Genomic DNA, 12,981 nt, shown 5'->3' with positions numbered 1-12,981 from the left:
TCCTCCTCCTCCATCCCAATCTATTCAAAGCCTCCCTTTATACTCCCGCCCATGAAGTTCCCAATTCCTTTAAATCTTTCTTTATGACGTCCTCCCACCCCAAGCGGAGACGACCTGCTTTCCGTTTAGACCTAGATGTTGGCCAAAAAGAACCATCTTCGGCACTCTCTCATTCTTCATCTACACAACTTGCCCTAGCCACCTCAACCTTTCTTCCATTATAGATCTAGAGAGCGGTATTGAACCACATTTTTCGCATTGCCTATTGTTTGAAATACGGTACAGAAATCTTGTCTTATTTATCACAAAGCTGAAAAGCCTTGGTAAATGTATCTACCAGTTTGTGTAACAGCTTTGTCACCTGTAGCAGGAAAATGTTACTTTACCACAATTTCACAATGTATATAATTTTACACAACATACATAGTTGCCGAAACAAATTATAGGAACAAAACATGTATTTAATATACTTTTTTGACAGGCACACAAACGGTATGACATGAAATTGATAACATTTAAAGTGAAAAAACTTTATATTTTTTTCTCTATAATAAGAAAACTCAAAGGTTTTTTTAGGTTTAAAGGTTAATATATTTCTATGATGGGCCTTGATTCTCTATTCCACCAATAACAAAGTAAAATAATTTTTAACTCTAGGCCTACCTTTTAATGAATCAAGAATCTTGGATTTTAATAGATATTGAGAAAATTGGTAGTATAAATAAGCAAATCGGTATTTTTCAACATTTTTCTTTGCGAAAAATTCGAAGTAGACAGATATATACATAAAAAAACTGGATGTAATTACAAAATTCAGGATTTTTTTTTTTAATTTTATCACGAATCCTCTAGGAGAAGACATCAAGACATATTGAAGCTTAATACACAGTATTCAAAACAAACAGAGAATAAAACCTGAATAATTTGGCTGAAACAATTTTGAGGAACCAAATGTGTATTTATTTGACAGAAATAAAAACATATATATATATATATATATATATATATATATATATATATATATATATATATATATATATATATATATATATATATATATATATATATATATATATATATATATATATATATATATATATATATATATATATATATATATATATATATATATATATATATATATATATATATATATATATATATATATATATATATAGTTGCTAGTTATATATAGTTATATATATAGTTGCTATATGAAACTACATTACATTACTTTGCTTAAGCAAAATGAACTTCAGAAAAGACAAAATGGAAAATCTTTTATATATATATATATATATATATATATATATATATATATATATATATATATATATATATATATATATATATATATATATATATATATATATATATATATATTTATGAAAAAAACTACGTTTTCTAAAGAGTTAAAGAGGCTGAGTTACAAGGTCGAACCTTAAAACGTACAGGGATTAGGAGGCACAGTTGGGGGGCTGCCGCCCCCAAAACCCCCGCTTTCGCAGCCTTTAAATAAAAAAAAAGTTTTTTAAACTGAAAGTAAGGAGCGACATTAAATCTTAAAACGAACAGAAATTATTCTGTATATGAAAGGGGCTGTGCCCTCCTCAACGCCTCGCTCATTACGCTAAAGTTTGACTTTCTCACAGCTCTTTTTTTTAAACAATAAAAACTTTAGCGTAAAGAGCGAGGCGTTGAGGAGGGCACAGCCCCTTTCATATACGGAATAATTTCTGTTCGTTTTAAGATTTAATGTCGCTTATCAAGGAGGCACACTTGTGCCTCTATAAAGAGGCGACCCACCACAATGTTAATCGATTTCAGGTCCTATAGGTCGCAGAGAGACGGCGGTAATCGCATTTTGTTGCCCAAGCTTAAACTAAGACACGTGCAAAATTTCATCCTCCTCCGACTTTATCTTCATGGGGTAAACTGGGCCGGAAGTTTCGACCCTCCCACCACAGTCCCCCTTTAAAGTTGTCCGATTGGGCTTAAATTTAGAGGTTAATCTTTCCTAGGGCTCGAGAGCTTATCCTCAAAATTTCATTTCAATCCGATCACTCCTTCCCTGTTTTCAAAAAACCAAATATAGCCACTTAAAATTCATCATTTCTTTTTTTTTCTTATCCACGCCTACAGGCCACAGTTGGCAACCGATCCGGGTGAATGAGGACTCATTCGAAGCAGAATTCAACCTGTGAGGGCCTTTTGATATTTTCAGACCGAAAAAATTATCCCCCGAATTTATATTTACGAAAAACCTCGTTTTCCTATAATAGCCCATGTTAATTTTTCCCACAACAACCCCCCTTTAACGTTGTCTGATCGGGCTGAAATTTAGAGAATAAGCTTTCCTAGGGCCTGGGAGCTTATCCTCAAAATTTCAGCTCAATTTGATCACCCCTTCCCTGTTTTCCATAAACCAAATATCAAGTTTTGTGGGAATTTGCTTGCGTCGTAAATAGATTTCATTTACTAAAAAACAATTACAATTGTGTCTCTTTAGTCCAGCGATTGATACTCCAGACTGTCAGGCGGAAAACCCGGGTTCGATTCACCGTCAGAGCAAATTTTTTATATACTGAATTTAAACTTTAAAAAAGAAACTCAGTTCCTTTTTTAAATTATTTGAAAAAAATTACGTTTTCTAAAGAGTTAAAGAGGCTGAGTTACAAGGTCGACCCTTAAAACACCCTGTCGAGAAAGAAAAGAATAATACACAATCATCTAACAGTTAGTCAAGCAATAATAAGCAATAAACTGTACAAAAACGTGCAGAAATTATTTGAAAAAAACTACGTTTTCTAAAGAGTTAAAGAGGCTGAGTTACAAGGTCGAACCTATAAACGTACAGGGATTAGGAGGCACAGTTGGGGGGCTGCCGCCCCCCAAACCCCCCGCTTTCGCAGCCTTTAAATAAAAAAAAAGTTTTTTAAACTGAAAGTAAGGAGCGACATCAAATCTTAAAACGAACAGAAATTATTCCGTATATGAAAGGGGCTGTGCCCTCAACGCCTCGCTCTTTACGCTAAAGTTTTTATTGTTTAAAAAAAGAGTTGTGAGAAAGTCAAACTTTAGCGTAAAGAACGAGGCGAAAGAAGTTTTAAGGAGAATCACTCTAAAAATGCTATTATATTTATAGCTAACAAAGGTTTAAGTCTATGCACAAAACCTGGCTTAACAAGTGACTACATATAAAATAAATTTAGTTATTAGAGGCACGTCGTCAGTGTAAAATGGTTTAAAGTTTAAGAGGGCTGTCCAGTTGCAGAATGTCCGTAATTATGTCCCTGCTGCAACTCCTGGATATTTGAGCAGTACCTCTGTAGGTGTGACTACATGGGTCTCTAGTCTGCAACTTTACCAGGTTTTCTTCAAATGATTAGTAGTGTTGAAAGAATTTCGAATCTCTCTACCTTTGACTTCTAGGTTAATTTAATTGTTGTCATCGTCTCCTAGAAGGCTCTATGCAACATAGAACATAATACGGCTCCGAATCAACTGTAAAAAAGATCCTTAACTCTTTTTATGAAGCGTCAAGATTACCAGCTTTCTTGAAAAATGAGAAGGAAAGTTACTTCTCTTCCATTTTCTACTTCGATCTGGAAGAGTATTGTCCACGACGGAAACCTTACGAGCTCCTCAACAATCTAGAAAATTTGTAAAAATTCCTGAATTCCTGAATAAAAAAGTTTGCCCCTAAAAGACCTCAAGAATCCCCATTACAAGGGGGAAATTCTTAGAATGCAAACACTGTTGGTCGCTTATATTCAATAAAACAATGTAATAGACACGTGAATATAAGACATGAAATGCCATACTGTGGCCTGCCAATTATACAACTATGTAATTTAACACAGAAAAGAAATTCCTGCAAACACGCTAAGCTTAGAATATTGAAATTAGTCAACGAGGAAATTGACATTTGACAATTTATCTGTATTTAACATGGAAAAACTTATAAATTTTCACCAAAGTTTACATATTTTCCCCTGGGTTTTAAACATCTTTTTTTTTCACAAAAAAATTATTATATATACTCTCAGAAAGTTATAATTCATAAAAACATTTTTTTATGTTTATTCAATTAAAGTATTTTTGTAAATTACTCTATAGTAATCACAAACCCTATTACTAGCACTACTAAAAGTCCTCAACTCTCCCATGAGTATTTTCTATTGACCATGCACGTGCAAAGAGGGGAAGGAGTGGATTTCAGGTCCTTTGAAAGCCTTCTAAAAACAAACAAAATAGACACACACGAAGAATACTTTCGATTCACAACAACAAAATAATGACTAATTAAAGATAAGAGTTAATATACTTTTCCAGTGTCATATTAATCAAATATCACAATAGCTTATGGACAATGTTACTGACCAAACAACTTACAAAACCTAGATAGTGTTCTGGCAGCGTTTTACTTTTACTTTTTCCTCCCCTAAACGTAACCTATGCTGAAATCTCTCACGCTTTGTACCGACCTGGGCCTCGACGTCTTCTGACACCCTCTATCAATTTTACATAGGTTTATTCCGTAGTTTAATGTATCTATACCTTTTGATGGTCACTAAACACTATAACACATAGTGATAACATGGGCTAATTACACCGTGATTAGCCTCGTTCTGGAAATATACTTCTAGTTCTGACCACTAACTACAACATATTCGGGTTATCAAAATTTATCTGGACCAATATTCAATATTTTTAGTCTAGAAATAATTATATATACAAACTCTTTTAAAAATTAAAATATATTTACTGTTGTAGTCGATCTCGGTTTTTCTTTTTTTAAACTGTCACTTTCGAAAGAGATTTTTTTTTTTATTTTATGCGTTGTAAAATATGAATATAATTGTTATAAAACGGTTCTTAATTTAGTCCGATTATTTGTTTCTTTTATAGCATTTGAATTGTATATAAACGTTTTTTTATGTTTATATTGTAGTCAATTGTAAAAACAAATCCTGTCGTTTGTTATTATTTTTGTGCATTTTTTGTATCTTTTCTTACAGATTACAATTCATAGTACGAAAGATCAAAAATAAAGAATAGAAGCTCTAGCCAAAATTTGGGCATTTGTACGACGGTGGCAACCAAGACTAAGCCTAAAAATTCCTTAATTGGCGCTGTCATTTTCCTAATTGACGAAGTTACTTCTGCAATTTCTTCGCAAGCTAAAAGATTTTCACTAATAACAAAAATCTATGTTTTATATACAAATGTTAAAAGCGTTGATTTTAGACACTTTTTTAGTAATTTAGGCAATCTTTCAAAATAAGCGTCGCTCTATTACTGCCACTTCTAGTGGCTGATGTATTTGCTACGGCCCACTCTTCAACTGTTAGCATTTTGATTTGATTAATCCCACAAGTTATTAATTGTCGTATAGTTTATCAATTTTTATGTTTCTTTGGAACTGTGCCTTGTCTCCCCCCTCTACCTTTAGATATATAGCACCTCTTTGTAATGAATTTTTGCGCACGTGTTTGGTCTTACGCACAGTATCTTATGGCATTTCCCAATACTATCGGGGAAGAAATATAACGGGGATCATCCGTACTTTTACCTGTCAGAAACCAACATATATGTTACGTTTCACAAATACGTTTTTGTGGAGGATACGTTTTTTAAGTCAACACTTAGTGCTGCTGAGCGGCAGTTTTAGCCATTTCTAAAACTATGACGTAACAAACTCATGTGAGTAACATGTAACAAAAATAACCAGCGTCTTAAAAGAGCTCCTCGGGTTTGTAGGGGGACTTTAAAAATGTATTTTAATCATACATATTTACACATAGACCGTTTAACTCTCTTAATTTCCAAGAACTGACGTCTCTGAGTCAGCAGGTTGAGAGCCTTAATATTAAAGTAGACAAAAAATATGGAATGCTGAATGGAATAATAAAAATTTCATATCGGTATACTTTATTTGTTTGATTTAGTTCTAAAATGTTGATTCAGTTTTTTTTTGTCTTGGATAGAATTACTAGTTTCGTTGGTGTGTGATTTTTGTCCAGAAGCTTCCCTTAAATAACAATGTTAAAATACAGGTGCATGAATATAAAATAATAACGTAATAACGTTATTGATAAAGCCATTCAAGGTTTCAAAATAATCTTTGCAACAAGAAATTTCAATATCAAGTTCAAAAAGTCAAAACTAAGATTTTCATATGAACCTTGTCGCTGAATCCTTTTTTCATACACTATGGCCCTCTTGGCCCAAGAACTTGCTTGGGTCAGTTGTCCCATGCCACTTGGAGGAAAAATTTGGCCTTAATTCGTGGAACAGATGCTTTTTTTAAACTAGTTATTGTGTGTTTGGGTTCCCTAGCTCCAGGAACTTAGGAATAGAAGTTTAAAGTTGTTACAAAAACCAGTTTTTGCCCATTTTAGGCTATATTAACTTTTAAAACAGGATCATCAAATAAGACACTTTGCAATCAACAACTATATCGAGTGAGGTGGTATGTCTACAAATCTTGGATAAAAAAAAAATATTAGAAAAAAGCCTCAAACCAAAAAGTCAGCCTGAACAATCCTTAAATTTCTTAATTGTCTTCACAACCCATAAGTTGCTACGCATACAATTTTCCAAAATGTTAATATATTTACTAAAAAGAGGCCTACAAAAAGTATAGGTGGAGCTGATTCTTGTTTTTTTGAAGGGAATTTCGGTAGTTCAAGGTAGTCTATGCTATTATATCCAGCGATTGTGTCCAGTGAATTTTAGTAGTTCCAAGTAGTCTATGCTATTATTTCCGGTGATTGTGTTTAACTGACGTCTTCTATAACTCAAATCATGAAAATAAATAACAAATAGACTACAAGCAGATGGAGACTTGGTGGGCAGGTGGCATCTGAAATGGAAACAAAGAAAATAAAAATTTAAATAAATACGATATAAATTCACCAAGTACAAAGATTTTCAACAGAGATGTAAGACGTAGGCCTGAGAAATTTGATTAACATTAACATTCAGTTTCATGTTTGGGTGCCCACGGTAAAATTCAAGTTTTAAAAATATTGGCAGTACCTAGAGTTTCTTTTTTTAATAGCGGGAGCTCCAGCGCATTAATAACTTGATAATTTTCTGCATGATCTTGCAATCAGAAATTTAACAACCGTATCTTTTACTAATGGAAGCCCATAACTTGATGGTGACCTGCTTGTTCTCACAATTAGATATTTACCAGCAGTTTAAACAGTCTGTATATATAACAGAAATCATTGCCTCATTCCTCATAATAAACATCAACTATCTCCATTAAGCAACCTTGGCAAGAGCGGTGGCCAACCTCTGTGCAGGCAACTGAAACCAAAAATCAACTAGTATTTATTTACTAGATGTAATATTAAAATTAAACAAACTAAATATATTGACTACAATATTTGATCAAATACTTACTATCTATAAAAATTTGCTACAGTATATTTGTTTAACATAATATTGTAAAAGGCTTGATAGAAATTGAAATAAAAAAGGACCCCCAACTCTACCCTACAAAATCAAAATACGGTAAGCCACAAAGTCAAGTCTACAGGAATAATAACTGGATTTACTTGAGGCATGAAAAACGATGGTACATGTTGTTTTGAACAAGGCAGGCTGGGAAACATGTATACGATAATTCATCAGATGTCATCAACAGGTATTGGAAAGCTGATAGCCATCTACTATTTATCTAACTGTAAATTACGAAAAATGTCAATTGGTGCTGATTTGTCAAATCTTTGACAAGCATAAATTTGCTTTTACCTGAAAGACGAGCCTCCAACCAAATTTCTATTAATAAATTAAAGTACCTATAAGTTATTTTTATTCATTAAGTTTTTTTTGTCAAATTTCAAATTTGGCTTGTTGAATCTTTAACAAGCAGAATTTGTCTCAATTAAGACGCTGAATCTTCGGTCTTGTTTCATTTGATGGTCCATATTTCTGATTATAACCAATTGTAAATTTAATTTTTTGGGGCTGCTCTCTTGATCTTATCGCGTTTGATAGCTCAGGTGGTTTCAAAGAATCGTCAATAATAATTGTAAATTGTTTTTTTTGTGCCTGCTTACTGACATTTTATAACTGGTCACATTCAAACCTGTAATCTTAATCACCTAGTGAGTTGATTTATCTAACAAAAAAATAAACTAATTTCAAAGATTTCAGGTATTTGTAAGTTTTAATTAAAACATTAAAATTATTTCTCAGGACCACAAAATTTTTAAAGTTTAAATAATAACTAGCTATTTAAAAATTTGTCACCTTGTTAATCCGTGTACTTAAAAAAAAGAAATTTTGCAATGTTTTTGGACTATGAAATGGAAATGGTCTTTGTATATTGTCTACTAATCTTCAAACTTTTGATTTCTTTTTTGCGGTTTTTGAACTGTTGTATTCCCCTGTTAAAATACATACAAATATATTTGCAATTACAGTTTTTTACTTTTTACTTAATTTAATGCCTTTTCATACTGCAGACTTCTGCATATTGATTTTAACTGTCAGTTGTCTTTTAACCGCATAAAATATGATATAATTGGCTGTCTTTTCATACTGCAGTCTTTTCAAAAATATTTTATTATTAAAGAAAGTCCCATTTGTAACAACGATATCTACAAATCTTTAAACTTTTGATTTTCTTATTTAAGGTTTTTGAATAGTTTTAATCCCTTCTTAAAATATATACAAATAATTTTGCAATTACCATTTTTTGCTCTAGACGTAATTTAATGTCTTCATACGGTATCTTTTCAAAGATATTTGATTTTTAATGCAAATCCAATTTCTAACAACGATTTTTCCCAAGCTTCAGTGTCTGGTTTTCTTTTGAAGGTTTTTGAATTATTGTAATTACTTTCTTAAATCTGTAAATTTTTTTTTGCAATTACCTGTTGTCTGTTTCGGGGGGTGTACGTCTTCAGCAATTCGGCAGTTCGGCAATTCCTGCTTCGTCAAGCCCAGTGCGATTTACTAACTGAACGCATAATCTCTTTTTCATGTTAGGCACTAAAATACATATTAAGAAATTAATGATATAGTATCAAAAAACGCATCAAAGTATCAAATAAAAATATCAAAAAACGGATTTACCTTTAACTAAAAATGACTTAGTAGTAATTCAGCCAGTGATATTGACCGAACTTACAGACGGGGAATATCATTAGCTTTTTTTGCAATATAAGAGATAAGATATTTATTTCAAAAATTTTTTTTTGAATTTTTTCATTCTTCTACACATGGAGTTTTACTGTCGCTTGTCTTTTAACCGCATACAATTTGAAAAGATTTCATACTGCATACCGTCTTTTCAAAAATATTTTATTTTTTTTTACACGGGAAGACACCATAAATAAGAAATAAGTTGAAACAGCAGTTAACAGCCAGCTTATGAAATCTCACAGGTCTTTCATCAATTTCAGTGGGATCTCAAGGGGATAACTGAATCCCCTATGGTCAAGATTCAAAATTTAGCCATTCTTAAAAGGAAGGTAGTATAATTTTTAAAGCACATATTATAACTTTATACGAGAGCAAAAATAAGGATCTTGAACTTTTTGCTTTTGTCCGAGGGTTTGAAAGAGACATTCTGCAGAAACTAAAGTTGGCATTCAAGTACATATGCATTATTTTGGCATTAACAAAATAATGTATCGTAGTCTATGACTTACAGGTACCCAAATATCTATTTCCAATAATTGCCAGTCTCAAATACACCTACCAATATTATCAGTGCATAAAATACACTAGAGAAATGTTTCTCTCATTCTTACAAAGGAAGGAGATACGCCCTTTCGTTTCAAAGACACAACGAAATATTACATAGCTGACGTTGCATGAAGCCAAAGCAATCTTTTTCGCTTTGCTACTTGGTAAATGTGCAGACTGAGGTAAAACAAAGTCCGAGTACAATGCAACAGCAAAAGAGCAGAAACGCGAATAACTTCTGCAAATAAACTAACACTATCTACTTTAATGTTCAGTATGGAAAATCATCGGTCGAGGGTGAAAACTCGAGGAATTCACTAATGATCCAGACCATTTTTCACATTTTCCTTCAGCGTTTGCGTTTTCTTATCAAACAAGCGTGTAAATTTTATACTGGTTCGAATAATAAATCGATAGGGTGAACTTGGGTAAGTCCGACACCGGGGTAACTCCGTCACCCCCGTCTTATCTGATTCAGTGAAGACAGAAATCTGTGGTTCTGTACTTTATTTTCTTCCTTTGGCTTGGTACTTGACAACAGTGTTCAGTATTGCCGCCATTTTTTAACCCCTCTTGTGTTGACTAAATTTTGAAATTTCAAGGAGAGTATCTTTGCTGGTCATAAGGTGGGTAGTAATTTTTAAATGATAGTGCAGAAACCTAAAGAAAGGATGGAATGACTGTAAATAGATGATGAGTTGATAGGATAGTTGAAGTATTTACTGTAATTTATTAGTATTTTATCCTCAAGCCAGTCAGGAGATACAAGGGGTGTCGGACTTACCCCAGAAAAACCCCCGTTCGGGGTAACTCCAGCATGTCGGACTTGCCCCGTACAGGGTAAATTCCGACACGGGGGGCCGGACTTACCCCGTGTATACGATTGGCTAGTCTTTTGCAGTTCTAGCCTAGATCTCAGTGAATTGTATTTGTCAACTATTCCTTGATCCCAAGATCTTGACGAAAAGGAGCGATATCAACTGAAAAATGAAACTGGAAAAGAAGGATTATGCCAAAAATATACTTAAAGTTATGAGAAAACCTTGAATAAATTCCTTTTTTGATTTTAATTTGATCGAAGATACTTTTTTCAGATTTGAGTGTCTTAATTTTTTTGCATAAGATTTTGCTTTCATATTTTTCACTTTTTATGTAATTTTCTTGCATCTTCCAGTTGTTTATTATGTTTTTTTTTTCAATAATAAAGGTTTCCAGACATGAAAATGATATATACGAGTCTTTTTTAGTTTAGTTTATTCACTGTCTTGACCCAAGTCGATAGTGTGATGGAGTTTTATCAACTGCTTTTTCCATACCATCTGGTTTTCAGCCATATCTAATGTAAATTTGAAGGGCTAGAGGGGGGAGGGCAGCTGCCCCCCTCCCTACACCCATGAAAGTCAATACTATTATTAACAGCTAAATCTGTCAAAGCTGAAAGTAATTAGACATTGAAGAATCGCATTGTGCCAAGTTAATATTAAACCTAGTATCGTCGGATTGCTTTCCAATGAAACACTAGATAACATCGGATTTTTGGTTGTAACAGAAAAGCAAATGCATGGTAGACACGTTTAGGGGAATATATTTGAGTGTGAAGAGGGTTGGGGTCGAAAACACCAAAATACTGCCTGTGATTGATATGAATTTTTTCTAAACTTTGTCAATCAGTAACAATATAGCTGAATTCACGAGTACCCATAGGGAATAAACACAATTTCTGATGTTTTTCTCAGGATACAAACGCCAACAATTTTCTCATGAGAGAAAATTTGTTGCTCCCCATCTTCAAGAGATTTCCCCTCCCCAACGAGGCCAGGTGATAAGTGGAAAATAAAAATTGGTTTTTTTAATGTGGTTTAGAACAAAAAAAAGGTAAAGTGTCTAACTGAGACTCTAAAATTGTTTTCTGTAGGTTTTGGCTAGTAAAAAACCTTGATGAGGATATCTGATAAACTTGTACAGATATTTTTAAAAAAAAAACGTTAAGTCTGGACAGCTTTTCCTGCTTCCAATTTTCCGTCCCATTTTTCCAGAAAACGGATAGTCTAGACGCGCTATAAGCTTGAATTTGTCAATATGGCTTGTCATTTCTTATACAATAGCTACGCTTTACTATTGTTACTATAAACCTGCATTTTTTCCAGATGCCATGCAAGTACAACCGAAAAACCAACAAGGGGGCAGGAGGACGATATACTGCTGAACAGCTTAAACAAGCCAAAGATGAAGTTCTATCATGTCGAATGTCTTTAAAAAAAGCTGCGAAATTTTACAACATACCGAGGACAACACTAATGGATCAGACGAAGAAGCAAAGGACTTTCCGCGAATCGCCCGCTGTTACTCTCGGGAGAGCTCCGGACCTACCTCCTGATGTCGAGCAGAGTATGGCAAATTCACTGAAGGTCATGGAAAAGTGGGGCATGGGGCTTACCAAACAACAGTTCCTAATCGAAGTGCAAAAACATGTCAGCATGAACAAAATCAGTACTTGTTTCACAAACAACCGGCCACGTGAGGACTGGTGGTTTGGGTTTAAGAAAAGAAATAACATCTCGCTTAAGAAACCTGAGCATCTTTAAAACCTGAGGGCTGTGCAACAAGCAGACCTTTTCATCATTCTAGGATTTTATGACCTGCTACAAAAAACAGCAGAAGAGCTTGACATCTTAGATAAACCAGAATGCTGGTACAATTTGGACGAAACTTCGTTTTTTCGCGATCCTGATAGCCTTAAAATCGCTGGCACGAAAGGATCCTCAGCAACGCGTCGAACTGGTGGCAATGGGCGTGATACCACAACTGTGCTTGTATGTGTTAATGCATCAGGTGAGAAGCTGCCACCACTGGTAGTCTTCTTGGGAAAAAACACTTGGAGTTCATGGCTACCCGTTCAGGACTATCCAGTTGCATGTTATTCAGCTACCAAGAAAGGATGGATGACTGTGGACCTTTTCTATAACTGGTTTAAAGATGTTGTCCTGCCTCAGGTGAAAGAAAAAGCACTTCTTATTCTTGATGGCCATGGCTCCCATTTATCCTTGGCTCTTGTGAAGCTTGCTTCAGAGAAGAACGTTACCATCCTCAAGTTGCCAGCCCATGCATCCCATGTTCTGCAGCCCCTTGACAGGGTTATTTTCAAAGGGCTGAAATCATCCTATGAGCAGAAGCTCGTGAACTGGCAACGAGCACACCCAGGTGACGTCTTGTCACGACCAGGCCTTGTGAAAATTTTATGTCAGATCTGGGAGACTTACTTAACTCCTT

General features: G+C 34.0%; 1 long non-coding RNA gene across 1 annotated transcript; it reads right to left on the bottom strand.

Annotated features, from left to right (window-relative positions):
• Nucleotides 1–6,598: 6,598 nt before the first annotated feature.
• LOC148951824 (uncharacterized) lies at nucleotides 6,599–10,144 on the bottom strand. The gene is made up of 2 exons (XR_016141753.1): nucleotides 8,895–10,144; nucleotides 6,599–6,868 (listed from the first exon to the last, which is right to left on the bottom strand). It is a non-coding gene; the product is annotated as an uncharacterized LOC148951824 (long non-coding RNA).
• Nucleotides 10,145–12,981: the final 2,837 nt, after the last annotated feature.

This window comes from Artemia sp. Qi Xiang Cuo, chromosome 5 (assembly GCF_049724085.1).
Source record: "Artemia sp. Qi Xiang Cuo chromosome 5, ASM4972408v1, whole genome shotgun sequence".
NCBI classification, from domain to species: Eukaryota; Metazoa; Arthropoda; class Branchiopoda; order Anostraca; family Artemiidae; genus Artemia; species Artemia sp. Qi Xiang Cuo.
Note: the sequence above shows the minus strand (reverse complement) of the source record. Positions and strands in the feature narration are given on the sequence as shown.